The sequence below is a fragment of the Eschrichtius robustus genome, chromosome 16 (genome assembly GCF_028021215.1).
Source record: "Eschrichtius robustus isolate mEscRob2 chromosome 16, mEscRob2.pri, whole genome shotgun sequence".
Taxonomy (NCBI): domain Eukaryota; kingdom Metazoa; phylum Chordata; class Mammalia; order Artiodactyla; family Eschrichtiidae; genus Eschrichtius; species Eschrichtius robustus.
Genome location: NC_090839.1, coordinates 84,319,075 through 84,337,123, shown reverse-complemented (window position 1 = coordinate 84,337,123; position 18,049 = coordinate 84,319,075). Strand labels below are relative to the sequence as shown.

The following is an 18,049-nucleotide window of genomic DNA, read 5'->3' as shown; positions in this document are numbered from 1 at the left end:
CCACAACTACTGAGCCCGCGTGCCACAACTACTGAAGCCCACGCACCTAGAGCCCGTGCTCTGCAACGAGAAGCCACCTGAATGAGAAGCCCATGCACTGCAACAAAGAGTAGCCCCCGCTCGCCACAACTAGAGAAAGCCCGTGCGCAGCAATGAAGACCCAACGCAGGGTCCCAGAATAAATAAATAAATAAATATTTATTTAAAAAAAAATCGAGATATAATTCACGCCCCCCCCACCCCAAATTCACCATTTTAAAGTGTACGATTCAGTGGTTTTCAGTATGTTCACCCATTGCACAAGCAGCACCACTAGCTAACCCCAGGACATTTTCATCACCCCCGCCCCACAAAGGAAATCTCTGTACCCATCAGCAGCCACTCCCACCCCTTATAGGCCTCCCCCCTACGCTTTGCTCTGGACATCAGGAAACTCAGGACAAATCCAAACAGCCTTGAGCAGCCATACGCTATCTTATCCCTAGGTCCCCATCTGCCATCGTATCTATTTTTTTCTAAATAAATACTAATTGTAACAGCCGTTACCAGGTATGAAGCATTCACACTATGACTTTCTACTACTTAATGTCCTCCTTACAGCAACGCTCTGAGGTACAGGAGCTGTAATTAGCACAGAGATTAGAGTGCCTTGTCCAAAGTCTGGGAACTGATAGACGTTAGAACCAGGATTCAAACCCAGACCCACTGGCGTCACAGCCACTCAATCATCCACCTGCATGCCCTTCACCACCTTTGTAGAACAAGGCAAAGCTGTAGACAGAAGCCGCCTCACTGCCTGGCCTGGGGTTCACCTGGCAGTTTAATATCCTGACTATACCATCAGGTGACAGCACTGCTGGGCTGGTGTCTGGCTGGGGCTGCCCTGCATTTCAGGAGCCCTCGTGCTCAGGAGGCCTGGCATGACACAGAGCTAACCATCTACCCGCTGCGTGACTGAATCCACAAAAGCTCCAGCATCTCTCTCGCTCCCCACTTGCTGGTACAGGATGCTGGCCCTTCCGCCGGGAGCACTGAACCACAACCAGTGCTGCCTTCTGAGAACTCCCGGCTCTGCCTCCAGTCACCTGATAAGGGGCAAGAAGCCAAGCCAGGCTTTCCAACTTCCATGGCAAAATAGCCGGACACAGCGTGGAGGGTGCACCCAGGGCCTCCACTGTGGACTGCCTGCCTTCCGCCTCTGGCAAAGGGTCTCTCCGCGCTCGCTCTCCCAGATCCCCCCGCTCTACCCCTGCCTGATAAAATACACCACTCTGGGTCTATTCTCTGGCTCCCATCCCCCAAAGAGCTGCCCTGACAGTATTATAAGGGAGTGTGAAGTTCGCTGCCTTTACCCCAGTGGGTCCCAGAAAGGGTGACCTGTGGTCACACTCCTCTGTTCTTTAGAACATTCCCTCCACCCTGGCCTAAGCCATCTATCTAATCCTGTCGATCTTGTCCACACACAGTGCAGTCCCAGCACCTCACAGGGGGCCTGGTACACACGAGGGGCTCTTCAAACGCCTCCTGAGTACGGAGGCTGCTGCCCCCTGCCTTACTCCGTGACCGTTATATGAAGCCCCAAGGACAAGTGCTTCTTGTGATAAACTGATGCGCTTCCTTTTTTCCATCATGTTTGCTGTGAATCCTGTCCTTCTTTCCTTGCCTTCCACGAAGCTCTGAGATGAATTTTGTGCTCCATCACAATGACTTCCCTTGACTGTCTTTTGGTATAATTACCTGCCTCCTGGGGCCTTCTCTCAATTACTAGGTTCTTTCCACGGTTCTTGGTTTTGCTGAGGAGGGTGTGGGCCTTGAAATTCAACAAACGTAAAATAAAACCCCGTTGAGCCATGAAAAGAACATGGGCCTTGTAGGTAGACAGACCTTGGTTCAAACCCCAGATGTGCCACCTACACGCCACGGGACCCTGGGCACATTGCTTATTCAGCCTCGGTCTCCTTGCTGACCATCCTCACAGTGTTATGATCATCACATGAGATATGAAACACCTGACATACAGCAGACACTCAAAGGTTAGATTAGATCCCTTTTATTCATTTCATTAGAATTTTTTAAATAAACAAATTTATTCATGTTTTTGGCATCCAGGTTAATTGATCTAGAAATATCCAGAAAGACATAGAATACTATGATGGAGGGGCAGTACACAAGTCATTTCTTTCCTTCAATTAAAAAATAATTATTGAATAAACTATCAATGGCAGGAGGAACTTGAAACATTTAAAATTTCACACCTAGATGGAAACTAAAATCCTACAAAAAGTTCATATTGCATCTTAGAATAATCTTAAAAAACACAGATCAGACCCAATATTGGCACCTCAGTCAATATGCAGGAGAAAGCTCGGCAGTACACTCAGGAGAGAGAAACCATAAGAACTCATCCGCCACTCATCCAGGTAGCGTTTCTGAGGGCTACTTCATGCCTGGCACTATTCTATGCGCTGGCCTACACTCGTGGAAATGATGGGGGATTCTCTGTTCTCAGTGAATCCACATTCTTCTCCAACCCCCATATTGCCATTAGGGATAGGGAGAATGAGACTCCTTTTAATATAAGCCACTTCCATATTCTTGGTGGAAGCAGACGGAGAAGAAGGAAAAATAAACAGAAAACAGTAAGACAGTGAGAGTGACTGTAAATTCTTGAGCAAAGGAGGGTTGATAAGAGTTGGGCTTCATGAGCAATGGTACCATGGACAGATCACGAGAAGTGATGGGGTGGGGCGGGGAGGGAGAATTATGGACTCAGGGAGGCCAATTCGAGAGCTGGCACAGCAGGAAATGACAGGGGCCACAATAAGACCACAGCAGTGGAAGGAGATTCAAAGACTAAAAACTGTTGGGACTGTGTGGTGGAGGCACCCCAGAGTGAAGACAAGGGGAAAGTGGAAAATGTCTTTTGTCCTTAGAGCTTCGGGGACCAGGGGACAGTGAGGTCACCAGCAGGGTGGGGGTTTCAGATAGGCGGGATGGTCTTGCTCAATGACCTTTTAGAGTTTGCAAGTCACATTACATAAGGGACTGTGTCCAACATGTCCAGGTAATGCCATGTGGTTTCCTAATCGCAAAGGTTCTGAAACCCTAACTGAAACCAACAAATGCCCTTCTTCACAAGACCACAGTCCCACCCGAAACCCCACCTCTGAAAGAAGCCGGGCACAACTGGTTGATCCATTCTCCTGTGTTTTCGAGAACCGCCAGCCCTGTTTTCAGTGTTGAAAACTGACCCCAAGTGACCTATAGATACAGAGTCAGCACACCGGGTTCAGGGAAGGCGAGCATGAGTTCATGTGTTCCTACCCAGTCCTCCAACCTTTGTACAGACCCAGCCTACCCAGGGCAACGATGGTGTGTGCCATGAGGATCAAAGTTACCTCGGTCACAGTGCTCTTACCTAAGCGTCAAAGGAAGAAGTGATATGAAAGGCTGCTCTGGCAAAAGGAATGGGGTGCACAGGGCCACAGGAAAAGGCACTGAAGACAAAACTAGGGGAGATTTTTTAAAAAAATGACTAAACACCATTCTTGATTTTCACCTAGAAGCAGATTACACAACCCCACATCAGAGTGTCCTTACAGAGTCCATCTTCCTCCGTGATTACAACCAGGGGACAAAACTCAGCTTTTTCCATCCTATTTTCCTACTACAGGACATCTCCCAAAGAATCCAGTTCTCTGAGAAACAGTCTACGGCCGATGGCACCACAGTTTGGCTCATCATTTTATTCTAGTTTAGCTTTGAAACAGATTAATTTCAGGGAAGCACGTGTACAATTCTCTCAGCTGCGTACAGACCAGAATGCCTCACCCTCCAGCACTCCAAGTAAAGGATAATTCTTAGATGTTCCCCCACCACATCACCTCTTTATAAGTAAAACAAGTAAGCCCCCTATGTCAGCAGCTTTCTCCACAAGCCACCCAGAAGAAGGACCAGGTCCCCCAGCTGCTTTGTTCACGACATCCCCGAGCGTGTTGCCATGCCAACCAGCATCAGGCATAACAGAGGCTGATGGATTTGGCTCCAGTGGACCCAACCAACAGGAGCCACCAGTCCGCAAAGAGCCATGGTTTGCGCCATGGGACTCCTCCGCCACCTTCACACACACACATCCCAGCAGGCACACAACTAATGTAAACACCTCACTTGGGGAGGGGGCTGGGGGAGGAAAAACACTTTCAGGATGTAGAGCTCTGAAATGGTATGACACAGATTTAGGCAGAGTAAGATTTCTAAATGATGAATTCATCCAGAGAGAAGTAAGAAAGTCCGCAAACCTAAGAAAAGAATACACTGTTCCGTGCTAGTCACATCACAGACCTATTGAAAAGCTTTCCCATCACATAGCATGGTTCACAAGACCCCTTCAGATAAGCCCCAGTCATTTCCAAGCATCAGGCAACCTACACCCGTACACGCCCCAGAGCAGGTGTGTCTTGGTGGGATCCGTGAACTCCTAGCTACCCTCCAAGATCCAACTCAAATGTCCCGTCTTCCGTGGAGCCTTGCAGGACCTGCCCTCCCCAATAAAGTCAGCTCGTCCTGAGTGCTCCCCAGCGCGCACAGCAGGCTCAGCACCGAGAGGACACGCCTCGCACGCATTGTCTCAAGAAGGAACTCGACACACTCTGTCATCGTTGTTCACTTTTGCTTGGTCCTCTCCCCGTCAGAGTGCTTGAATGCTAAACCAGGCCCTAAACACAGAAGTTTAGACCCTAAAGCCCAAAAACGTGTTTTAAAATGTCATTTCTCAGGGATGGAAACATTTCCAAGAACAAAGAGAATTCACTACCGAAAATAAATACTTCTTGAGCGGTTCCAGGAGGCAGGTGGAGCAGGGATTCTTTCCTACACTTGACGGATGAAGAATGTAAGGCCGGTGTGGACCACTATAAGCTGGTGCCTGTATAAGCTAGAAAGCTACCTCTGACCCAGGAGCTTCTCCCCACCTGCTCCGTGAGCCTACATTTCTATTACATGCCAGATAACTGCACAAGATAACAAGTTTTGTCCTGTAGCTTATATAATCATGGTGATGATAATAATGGTAATAATAATAATAATAATAAAAGAACTGGCTTTGTCTATCTCTGTATAAGATACTCATTTAAGTTTCTTACGCTATGATGAAATGTACAGTGAGAGATACAAGATAGACATCCTTGCGCACTGCGGTACTGGAAGCGAGGAACAGTCATGTTATTAAGCAATTACATGTATTAGATTTCCCTCCCCCCATCCCCCCCCAAAATCCTCTACAGTCAGAAAATGTGAGATAACATTGCACAAAAAGAGGAGGGAGGGCTCTGGAAGCAGACAGCCCTATGTGAGGCCTTAGTTTCACCCTCATAGACTTGAGCAAGTGATTTCATCTCTGAGACAGCCTCCCCAGCTGTGAAGTGGGCACGGAAACACCAGCCTTTGGGGTCATCAGAAGAACTTAAAAAAATATATATATATTATGTATTATATATATATATATATATATATATATATATATATAATATAATATATATATATACCTAATACAAACTTAGCTCAGGGTCTCACATAAATTTTCCTGAAATAAAAGCATCTCTGGGCTTCCCTGGCGGTCCAGTGGTTCAGACTCCATGCTTCCACTGCAGGGGGCGAGGGTTCGATTCCCTGGTCCAGGAACTAAGGTCACATGCCGCTCACGGTGTGGCCAAAAAAAAAAAGCATCTCTGCCATTAGCAGTTAGCAACTGGCCCTAGAATTATGAATTAAAAAATGATGAGTCTTGGGCTTCCGTGGTGGCGCAGTGGTTAAGAACCCACCTGCCGATGCAAGGGACACGGGTTCGAGCCCTGGTCCGGGAAGATCCCACATGCCGCGGAGCAACTAAGCCCGCGTGCCACAACTACTGAAGCCCACGCGCCTACAGCCAGTGCTCTGCAACAAGAGAAGCCACCGCAATGAGAAGCCCACGCACCGCAACGAAGAGTAGCCCCCGCTCGCCGCAACTAGAGAAAGCCCACGCGCAGCAACGAAGACCCAATGCAGCCAAAAATAAAATAAAATAAATAAAATTAAAAAAAAAATGATGAGTCTCTGCTGGTGGGAACATAACAAGATTATCAGTTTTGGAGGGAAGTTTGGCAATATCTATTGACGTTTAAAGTCACCCCATTTTTACAAACACACATACTCCTCTGTACTATTTTTCTCCATCTGAAAACTGTCTCAGTGTAAGGCTATGAAGGACATTCGCTGTCTATATTGCACATTTCTGTAATAGACTTTTTATAATGAGCACTTAATAATTTTGTAAACAGAAAAAATACATTTTTATAAAAAACAGTCATTTCTCCATTTCAATTTTCAAATGAATCTGACACATAGTAAAAAGTTAAATCTGAAATTATATCATCATTTGACAAACCATGTGTCAGAGCCGTGGAGGACTTGTGTGTTTTGTTCACTGCTATAGGCCCGACACCTCAAATAGTGCCTGATAATATCATAGGTAATCAACATCTGTTAAATGAATACATTTAAAAGCTCATAAATGTTCCAGTTCTTCCACTTCTAAGAATTCATTATGCAAAAATATTTGTCCAGTCGCTGAAAGATAAAGAGCAAGGCTAATCATTGTAGCAGAATTCATAACAGTAAAAGGCTGCAAACAACATACATTTTTTTCAATAATATTGGTTACTGGGATATTGTCATTTTTAAAAAGAATGAGGTTTTTAAAAAGGAATGAGGTGGATCTTTACATAGTGCTATAGAAAGACATCATGTTAAGTAATAAAAAGCAAGACTCAGAACAGCATGACTAGTTTCATCTTAATTCTGTGTTTTAAATTTAAATAGTAAAAAATTCCTGCTGTATTAAGTAAAAAAAAAAAAAAAAAAAATCTAGGTAATACATGTTTTTATTTGTGAAGAAAAATATCTGGAGAATATATACTACACCACTAGCAGTAATTTTTTTGTCTCAGTGTAAGGCTACGAGGAATGTTCACTATTATATTGAGTACTTCTATAAGAGTTTTTTTTTTAACATCTTTATTGAAGTATAATTGCTTTACAATGTTGTGTTTCTGCAGTGTAACAAAGTGAATCAGCTATAGGTACACATGTATCCCCATATCCCCTCCCTCTTGTGTCTCCCTCCCACCCTCCCTATCCCAGCTCTCTAGGTGGTCACAAAGCACCGAGCTGATCTCCCTGTGCTATGCAGCTGCTTCCCACTAGCTATCTATTTTACATTTGGTAGTGTATATATGTCAATGTTACTCTCTCACTTCATCCCAGCTTACCCTTCCCCCTCCCCAGGTCCTCAAGTCCATTCTCTACGTCTGTGTCTTTATTCCTGTCCTGCCCCTAGGTTCGTCAGAACCATTTTTTTTTTTTAGATTCCATATATATGTGTTAGCATACGGTATTTGTTTTTCTCCTTCTGATATGAGTATTTTTAAAAATAATGAGCACTTAGTAATTTTGTAAACAGAATAAAATCTATTTTTATAAAAAGTCATTTCTCCATTTCACTTTTTTCTCATTTTAATTTTTAAATGAATCTGACATGTAAGTTAAATCCCATAGCACTAAACTGAGGTCCCCGGGCCTGGGGTGGTTTGGTGAAAGGCACACAGTGCTAGTGCCCGAGCTGGGGCTCAGGTCCCCTGACACCCCACCCTCCACCCCATCCAGGGCTCTCCTCCTTCCTAAAGCATGAGGAAGCAGATGTTGCCGGGGCAGCTGGGCCCTCTGGAACCACGAAAAGTCCCACAATTACAGAAGCCTCTATTAGGAAAAAAAAAAAAAAAGTTGCTTAAGAGCTACATTTTTATGAACTTGAAATGTTCCATGAGTTTAACAAGTAAATGTTCTGGATTTGCCAAGCAGTTCTGATTTCAAATAGTCTATCTCCTAAGTACACGTGAACTTTATTGAACTCAGATCCTGATGTTCAAGGGGTTAAGGAAGGATCAATTCAGAGTCACTGGCATGTCCTAAAATTTAAGGCTTGTCTGGCAACAAGCACCTCATACACCTCATGATTGTTTACAAACTCATACCACTCAGGAGTTTCACCTGCCTTACTCATGCTGACTGCAATCAAGGTTGCTATTTCCAGGTGCTCAAACCTATCTGTAACTTTTTCAAGTGCTAGACAGGAAGGATTTGGGAGAGTTAACGATCACTCTGAAGTTTTCAACACTACAACCCAACTGGAAGCCAATATTCTATTCTCTGAAATGCAGACCACTTTTTTAGACTTGATTAAACTAGGTGGTATGAAAATCATGAGAAGCTCAAGAACTGACCATTCTCTCAAAAGGAAAATGAGAACTCCGTAGAGGGACACAAAGAAAAGAAAGTGATTTCTTCTGGGTTCACTGCTTTACTAACTGGGACTTTTGGACTTTTTTCCTGATCAAGCCAACCCCACAACCACTCAAAGGGGACTTGTGTAGACAGAACTTGTGAGTGGTTGATGAATCAATGATTTCTCCCCAGACAGGTGGGCCTGTGAATTACAGCATTGCACAGTGAGGACACTGGATCCCAGAGGGTTAGTTAACTGCTCAAGTTACGTGGAATGTCACAGTTCTCAATGTCACCCTCCGAGACCCTCTCTTCTGAGCCTCAGAACCTCAACCCTGTGGGGGCCTACAGGGTGGGCTGTATCACTATCTGGGCTACTGAGTAGGAAACAGAGGCTCCAAGAAGTTGTGTCCTGCCAAGATGCCAAGGTTCCAACCGAGGACTACCCATTCCAGACCTGTCTCCCTTGGTCTTAGCACTATTCCCTACTTCGGCCAAGCTCAGAAGGAAGGCTGTATTTTGTCGGTCTAAGAGAGGAGGCAGCCACGTTCTTTGAAATGGCCCCAAACTTCTCAGTACTGGTCACCGGCTCACACAGTGGTGACTCTCATCGAGAAATGAAAAGCAAAAAGTCGAGGTCAAGTGCCCCCGCCGCCCAGAAGACCTCCACCTCTTTCCCAATTGCTCCCACGAGCTAAGGGTATCACGGTTGCCCAGCAGAGCCCGGCAAAGCACCTGCCAAGGCACCTGCCCGCGAGGAGCACTGTCCCCCAGGGATGCCGCCGGCACGCAGAACGTTTCCCAGGAGAGGCAGGGCTGGCGGGCTCGACTAAGCCCACCTGATGCTGCGGGGTCAGATTCGGGTCCCACCCACACTCATCGAGCGCGTCCTACGTGAGTGAACCCAATAACTGGCCGCCTCCTGAGGCCCACTGTACAGACGGGGAAACTGAGGCTCGGAGAGGAAAACTGGCTTAGCCCAAGGGTGGCGGCGTGGGGGCTGGAGCCCTCTCACGCCGAGACCCGATCCTCCGCCGAAGGGCCGGTAGGGCGCCTTCGGCCGTGGAAACGACGACCCTCAAGCCTCCCCGAGAGGTCAGCTCGAGGGGAAGGGCCACCCTAAGAAGGGCCGAAATGGGAGCCGCGCTTTCCGCGCCGGCGTCGGGCGAATTGGGCAGCGACCCGGCCCAAGAGCCCGCCCCCATGCCTAGGGCCCGGGCGGCCGAGGCGGCCAGAAGGCGTCGGGCCCCGGAGCCCGGGCACCCAGAGTCCTAGCGACCGGGCCCCGCCAATCCAGCACCAGCGAACGCACGTACTCACCACGGTCGGCCGGCTGCAGTACGGACACCTGAGGAGGACGCAGGCCCACACCACTGAGGCGCTACCACCGCCCGCGCCGGCTGCGGGGGTGGGAGCGTGGCCGACGGCGGCGCCGCTCCGCCCAACCCGGCCGTGCGCTTGTTTCTGGGGCCAGGCCTCCCCCCTGCGAATCTGCGCTCTTGGTACGGCCCTGAAGGCCACGCCCCCTCAGCGTCCCAGCTCAGCAGAGGGACCTCGGAGCCCAGCGTGTAGTCCGGGAGGGGGTGGGAGTCTCCTCACGCCTTTGACAGTTCCGTGGGGGCAGTAGCCGTGGGCCGCGCCGTCTGGCCTCCTGCTGCCGGCCGCCGCTCGCATGTGTTCGCGACTCTTTCTCCTCCACGATCCTCAGTGCCCTCGCCTGAAAATGGCGAACCTGCATGAACAGTGTCGGGGTCCCTCCAGCCTGGGACTGGAATGCTGGCCTGCTTGGGTCGGGGGGCAGGAAGTGAGCAGGCAGGGGGCGAGGACTGGACCGAAGAGGCAGGAGGGAGCAGAGGGCACTTCGGGTTTGGAAAGATAGGCTGTCTTGGTCGGGGGTAAGAAGCCCACCTATTCCTCCTGCCGTGGTTCCTATGTTACAGGATTATGAAGATTAGATGATATAACTCATGTTCATAAACAATTTAGCTCAGTGCGATAGTAAGTGCTCTAGAAATGTAAGTTGTTGTTGTTGTTGTTGTTGTTGTTATTACAGGCTCTGCTGCGAATTCCTTTTGGAACAGTGGGCAACTCACTTCGTTCAGAACCCGTTCTCCATCTTTAAAAATGGGACCCACCAACGACCACCAATTACTTTGAAAATACTAAAGGCCTATATAAGGAGAGGATTATTCCCGTGGCCCCAGTTTTAGGCTTCCATCTTTCCAGTCTGTCAGGAACATGTCTGATTCACCCCATTGAATCAGTCCCTCCAACAGGTTGGATGAATGCAGTAGCCCTCAGGGTGGGGCGTACCTCTGTCTAACTAAGGGACTGAATGTGTAACTCCTATGCTAGGCCCTCAAGAGAGCAGTAGGGAAATTCATCCCCCAGATCTCTGATACTCCCTCTCGCCTTTTCACCACCTTGCTGAACAATCTTCCCTGCGTGTCCCAGAGAGGCTTCAAACTTTGCCTCTGAATCCTTGCACCCTGCTTCTGTGAAGCCAGAACACATACCACTGAATTCTCTCTCTCTGCTGATAGCATCTCTGAGGCAGGAGACAGGCATCTTCTTTTACTTTTTCCCATTAAACCAGTAGCTGAGTCCTAGGGATTCTATCTCCAGGACCACCCTCCCCCTTTCTCATCTTTCCTGCTCTCCCTGCCCTAGTTTAGGCCTACCTGGGTTCACCTTTCACCTGGATGATCTCAGCAGTTCCTGACTCGAATGCCACCTCCAGTTTCTTCTATACCTATACCAGGGAAACTTCCTCTTATACTGCTCTGCTCAGTGCCCTACCTTCCTGTCCCTTAAACTTTCCTCCTCAAAACATACTCTCACTAGCCAGCTGGGGAAAAAAATGTAAGTTGGAGACACATCTCACACCTTACACTAATATAAACTCCTGATAGATAAAAGATGTAAACAAGTTTTAAAGAGAGAAGAAAAAGGAAAAGTTCTACAAGAAACCATGGGAGAATTGTGTTAATCTCCAAGAGGACTTTCTGAGTTAGAAGCCATAAATGACTGAGAAAACCACTACATAAAAATCAAAACTTGGGACTTCCCTGGTGGCACAGTGGTTAAGAATCCGCCTGCCAATGCAGGGGACACGGGTTCGATCCCTGGTCCGGGAAGATCCCACATGCCGCAGAGCAACTAAGCCCGTGCGCCACAACTACTGAGCCTGCGTGCTGCAACTACTGAAGCCCACGTGCCTAGAAGCCCGTGCACCACAACAAGAGAAGCCACCGCGATGAAAAGCCTGCGCACTGCAATGAAGACCCAAAGCAGCCAAAATTTTTAAAAAAAGGTAAACAGATTAAAAAAAAATCAAAACTTAATGTGTGACAAAGACCTACAGGCAAAGTCCAAAGGCAAAGGACAAACCAGGAGGAAATATTTGTCTAATAAACAGCCTCTACTAATTAATAAGAAAAGACTTATTAATATAAAAGGGCAAAAGATAGGAATCATCAGTTCACAGAAGAAAAAATACAAATGGCCCTTAACCATATGAAAAGTTATTCAACCCCACACGTAGAAAAAATGCAAATTAAAAGTTGACCAAGATACTGGTTTCCACCTACAATGATGACAAAATCTGAAAGTTTGATGACACAGGGTCGGTGGAGCTGTGTGGAAAAAGACACTGTCATTTATTGTTTCCCCATCCAAACATGAATATCATCCAGCTATAAAGAAGACAAATAAGGAAGCTCATTGCTGACACAGAACAATCTCTCAGATAAATTGATGAACGAAAAATACAAGGTGATGGCCAATAGGCAGGGAATGCTACTGTTGGTGTTTTTAAAAGCATTGCAGTGGGGGAAAGTGGAGGAAAAAATGTACACACTGTGGATATATATTTGGTTGTATGTGTATGACCTCTGTGGAAAGAAAAAAAGAGATAGCATTGGTTGTCTCTAGAGGAATGGGAGAACTGGGACCAAGGGCAAAGGAAGCGTCACTGTACACCCTTTGTATCTTTCACATTTTGTGCCTTATGAATGTTTTATTTATTCTAAGTCAAATACGTAAATACTTTTAAAAATACTCAAACAACCTTGTCACTGGCCAAAGAACCAACTCTTTGACTGGCTCCCAATAGGTAAAGAACAGTGTCTATCCACTTCATTTTTCTTAAATCAAAATTCAACACTTGTGGGGTTACAGACAACAGTTTCCTGCCAACTCCCCTCTGTCGCGCCTCATCTTCACTGCCCGGAAAGAATCACTTCTTACCTCGTTTCGCACTTGCTTCTGGTCCTTATTTCCATGCTGGTAAATAAATGTTTGTGTGGCTGCATGTTGTCCGAAATTTTAGGTGTTACCTCTAGAGTCCTGCTAATGGTGAGCTAGGTTATTAAAACCACAGCCCACCTCCCCTGCCCACATGTCAACATAATTATTTATATACCTATTTTACTTCCTCTGTTAATCATTTTTATAATTGAAATAATAGCCTTGGACCTTCATTTCTTGAGCCATCCACCGCAAGCAGTATCTTTTCATGCCGTACCATGAAGCTCTCAGCATCCTTGCCCTTCCCTTTGCTCTGTACCCCCGCCTCTGTCTCCCCACTTAGCTGTCTGAACTTCCATATTTTCATTATTGAGCTTGACAACATTTGCATTGTACATAATATGTTCTTTGCTTTGTCCCTTGAGCCTAAAAGTCAAGTCATCAAGCAGCACTGACTTTGTTGTCACATTGTACAGGGGATGCACAGCCGAACCAACCACCCCTATGATTACAGGGCTCGTGCTGTGTGTCCTCTTTCTGAAAGTTCATTTTTTTCCCCCCGGCACAATTTAAAAGAAACAGATCCTCAATCTCTCCAGGGATCTGGTGTATCAAGCTTTTTTCCTGAGACTCCCTCCAAGGTTCTCAGGCACACCCCAGCCCCCATCCATACTGGTTACTGTAAAGGACGAGGCTGATTCCTATCTGTGTTTCGGTTCTCATAAAGGGGCACAACAGTTTGTGGAATGAACGGATTGCCTTAGTCTGGAATGCAGAAAGAGCGTTCAAAATCTGGCCCCAACGTATCTTTCCAGCTTGATCTTTATAACTTTCGTCCACAAATTCTACACTGTAGCAAAACTGGATGAATCCAGTTTTGTACATGCTGTGCATTTTTATTCCTCTGAGCCACTAGGAATGTTGTTCTCTTCCATGTTTATATGTCCATCTCCTACCAATGCTTCCACCTCTGGAAGCTGCCCTGATCCCTCCAGAAGTGATGGCTCCCTCACTACTGTCCAGCTCTCCAAGGCCCAGAGGATTTCCTACTTTAAATCATGTCTTGTCAGTCTGAAGTGTCTTCAGGGCAGGTCTGTCTCAGAAGCCTCTTCTCTCTCTGCCTCCCAACCCCCATGTTCTGCCAGATGCAGGCAGCATGGAGGCATTTGCGGGATGAGCAACAGAGGATTCAGGAAAGGCGGCCTGGAGTTAAGGGGCTTGGGCTTGGGTGAACGAGAATGAGGGTCCAAGGGGCAGGGGTGCCAGAGCCAAGGCTGGAATGAGAGGGAGACAGGGAAATGGACTGCGGTCAGGGCAGAACAAGGACTTTGTGACCTGTCCAGGCCACTGCTCTGTTGCTTTTGGAAGGGCTGTGTCCTTCCACTGAACAGAATGGAAGAAGGTTTGTCCAGGTGAAGGTGCGGGTACCACTGCATTAAGGACTCATCAGGAAGATGTGGTCTTCTAAGGGAGAGATGGGGGCCATCAGGATAGGGCCTTTCTCTGCCGTCCCACACCCTCTTCCCACAAGATTCTTCTGAATGTGAACAACCTGAAAGCTCAGAGCACCTACAACAGACAGAAAGCTCAGGGGCTGGGGGGCCAGAAACTGACCTCTAAAGCAAAGCTTCTCTCCACAGCAGAAGCTTTTACACGTATAACATCCCACAAAGCTAAGGACTGTACCCTGTATCCATACCTTTTGATTGCCATGATCCCTTGAAGCCTTTCCTTGCTCTATAGAACCAAACGTTCACTGAGCACTTGCAATGGGCTCCCACTTGCTATGGGACAGAAGGGAGGAGCTAATTACCATTTATTGAGCACCAACTAGATCCCAAGCGCTGTGCTAAGTAGTCTATAGGTGTTACTGCAAATCTTCTCTCGAAAGTATACACTATGATTCCCATTTGACAGATGAGTAAACAGAGGCTCAGAGAGGTGAGGGGATGTGTCCCAAGCTCCCCAAGATCCCACAACTAGTAAGTGTTTAAACTGTGACTGGGGCCTGCTACCCACCTGTGAGCGTGTCAAGCACATCCAAACCCTTCCCACTTCACCCCAACCCTGGGAGCCGTCCTTTCCCCTGGGGGAACTCACCCAGCCTAGGAGGGGGGCTTTGTGCCACTCTTGCTTCGGAGTGGTACCATTTCTCACGCTGGTGGAGGATCCCCCCAGCCCCACCCAGGGCAGTTCTGCCTTGGAGGGTTCAGCCTCTCAGGGCCCCTGTCCCAGTCAGCCTGACTCTTCCCTGCTCCCTCTGACTCCGGCTTCCTCCTTCTCGGGTGCACAGTCTTACAGTCTCCAAGATCCGCTTCACAACCCCTTGCCTTGAGCAGGAACTCACTCCAGGTGTGTTGAAAGGGGCTGCCCTGTCTACTTATAGAGCCAGGGATGCGGCAGTCACCAGAGCACAGAGGCACAGAACCTCCATCTGGAAATCAGGAGCCAAATTCTGCTTTGACTGCTAACCAGATGCACGGCCTCCCTGGATAAGAAATCAGTTTCTTTATCAGCAAAATGGGGAGAAAAACCCTGTCCCGCCCCACCTCTTCTCCCAGGTGTTCTGAGGTTCGTGGTGATGACCAAAGGATGGATTTGTGACAGCAGGGCAGAAGGCAGGGACGCAGGTGAGACTTATTGTCAAAGAGGAGCAGGGGGAGGAGCCTGAAGACACACTTCCCCGACCTCTAAGCCTCTGGCCAAACCTCATGCCTGACCTCGGGCCTAGGGGGACTCTGAACTTCCTGAAGTTCTCCGATGAGCACTTGGTCTTGCCCCCATTTTACAGATGAGGAAACTAAGGCAACGAAATAAAGCAGCTCTATCTGGCTGGTGCACCCAAAGTCTGTTCTTTCTCCATTGATGGGATGGTTCTCTGCCCAAACCTCTTTTACAAAGGGCAGACATCCTAGTTCCCTCTGATTTCAGGAGCAGCTGGCTCAGCCTGCCCAAAGGCTCCCTGGCTGGTCAGGAGCCAGGTCCTTATGAGAAAGAGCAGAGGCCCTGGCTGCAGGGCTTGCTAAGCCAGTTGGGTGTGTGTGGGCCTGCTGGCTGCAGGGTGAGCTGGCCAGCGGGGGGCAGCTGTGGATATCCTGTCTGGAGACAGTGTCTGGCAACGACGTGAATTGTTGCCAGGGAACAGCTGAGAGGACGAGAGGGCAGGGGCAGCAGGAGCTAGAATGAGAAGTCACTGAAACCTGGGGGCTTCCAGAAGGGACGGTGAAAGTACAGGAGATAGCGGAGGCCCTGGCTGGATGTCTCAAAGGGCAGTTCACAGGCCCCATACATCAGAATCATCATGGGGCCTATTAAAACTGCCAATTCCTAGGGCATCCCTACCCCCAGCTGTTGGACCAGACTCTCCAGAGGCAAGGCAGAAATTGACATTTTAAATAAGCTTCACTCTTATCCACACTGGAATATGAGAACCACTGCCTTATGGGGCTCACTTGGCCAGAACAGGGGTGAGGGTGGCATGTCCACGGCAAGGCACACCTCAGGTGGACCCAAACGCAAAAACAGATAAAGAGGAGGGGGTGGTTGCTTTGAAGGAGAAGCTCAGGTGATGACTGGCCTGGCTCCCCGGGGTGTGAAAATTTCCCCAGACCTTCCTCACAGCCTCCCTGCCACCCCACGCTCCTGGTCCTCTAACCTCGTCCAAAGTTCAACAATTTCAGAGGCGGCCCTGAAATGAAAGAACAAACATAGCCTTTGGCAACAGCAGGTCGGATTCCCAATCTGGACGCCGCCAAGGCCCAGACAGCTGTGTAACCTTGGATGGGTACTGTGGGTCCTTGTAATGCGGCCCCTTGGGGTCTGGGTGAGGAGTAAATGGGTTAGTGGGCATGAAGTAGCCAAGTGTCTGTTGGTTCTCAGGGACCAGGGTTCCTTCCTCTTTCCTGTTTCCTACATATGAGCCCCTCCCCCGCCCAGCCCCCTTCCCTTTGTTCCTTTCTCTGTTATGCAACGAAGGTTTAAATTATTCCTGGGTTTGGGGCCGCTGCAAAGCCAATGGGAGGGAGACTCTGTAACGGGAGGTTTCGGAAGCCACGTCTTCCCTGCCTACCTCCCTATTCTCGTCCACGTACTGCTAGGTCAGGCCCTCCGCCCCTCTCCTCACTATTGCAAAGAGCCCCGTGATTACGTTCCCCATATCGCCCAGCTGCAGCAGCTCCAGCTGTTGACACGGCAACCAGAACCCAGTGACAGCCATTGAGAAAGAGCCTCTGAGGGCAAGGCTGCTTGGCTTCCATCTACATTCAGTTCAACGGCACTGCCTGGGAGCACCTACCGTGGGCCTTAGCGGAAATGGAAATGAGTTAGAGCTGGTCCCTGGCTTTAAGGGGCTGGTGGTCTCCGGGCCAAGGTAGAGAATCTACTGGTCTAGTTGAATGATTCTCAAAGTGTGGTCCCCAAACCAGGAACATCAGCGTTACCTTTGAATTTGTTCGAAATGCCACATTTCAGGCTCCTTCCAAAGTCTACTGAATCAGAAATTCTGGGGGAGAGGGGATCCTGAAATCTGGCTTTTAACAAAAGCCCCCCAGGTGACGCTGATGCAGGCTGAAGTTTGAGGACCACAGATCTAATTAAAACCTCACCCAATCCCAAGAGCTGGGGTCTGTTGTTCCCGTATCACAGATGAGGGAACGGAGGCTCTGTCCTGCTCTGTGTGCAGACTAGCTGACAGCTTATGAAGGGTTTGGATTCTCAGGTCCCTCCCGGTGTCAAATTCTACCTCTGCAGCACCTGTGATAAAGTAATGAGCAGATATACTTTTTCCTGGATCCTGGCTGGAGAAACATAGAGGTATCTTAACACTGTGTCCAGCAGGGTCGGGGCAGAGTGACAATGCAGGCAGAAATGAAAACCTCACAACGGGAGCAGAGAAGAGCTGGGAGTAGGGTCAGAAAGAACAGCAGCCCTGGTGACAACCACCTGCCCCAAACGTGGGGACACTGAGCTGACATAACGCCCCCCAGCCGAGGCCATCCAGGCTTCTAAGCCCGACCCCAATCCTGAGACCTTCTCTCCTGTGTTCACTCACCTGCATGCTAGGTTGGTCTCTTCCCTCGCTTTTGCCCCCACAGACTCTCAGGGTGCCCTCTTACACAGCATCTGCCTGAACATCCGCCTCCCTAAATTTGGAATCACCTCTTCGGCAACGAATGACTTCCAGCCTCTCTTTGCCCACATCCCATGACTGGGCACTCACTGCCTTTTCAGGCAGCCCATCCATCTGTGAAAGCTCTGACGGGCTTAAGTTTCCCTTTGAATGAGCTGACATCCATCCCCGTGTAATTTCCACCTTTTACGATATGAGTTAGTCTAATCCCCCGTGACAGAGATTACAGGCTTATTTTAAAGTAAGAATATCTATCCCAATTATTTCCCATGAATCTACCACCCACCTTTGCGGATAAACAAGGCAGGTAGAACATACCAACCCATTACCTTGAAAACAGTAGGAACAACAAGA

General features: G+C 48.4%; 1 protein-coding gene across 2 annotated transcripts in view; it reads right to left on the bottom strand.

Moving 5' to 3' along the window:
- Positions 1 to 9,732, bottom strand: part of POR (cytochrome p450 oxidoreductase) — a 63,569-nt gene extending 53,837 nt beyond the window's left edge. Inside the window, exon 1 of one of the 2 annotated variants that reach the window (XM_068565956.1) lies at positions 9,640 to 9,732. The gene's annotated coding sequence lies outside the window, so the exon portion shown is untranslated. The remainder of the gene's footprint in view (positions 1 to 9,639) is intronic. The other variant, XM_068565950.1, reaches the window with a different exon arrangement.
- Positions 9,733 to 18,049: the final 8,317 nt, after the last annotated feature.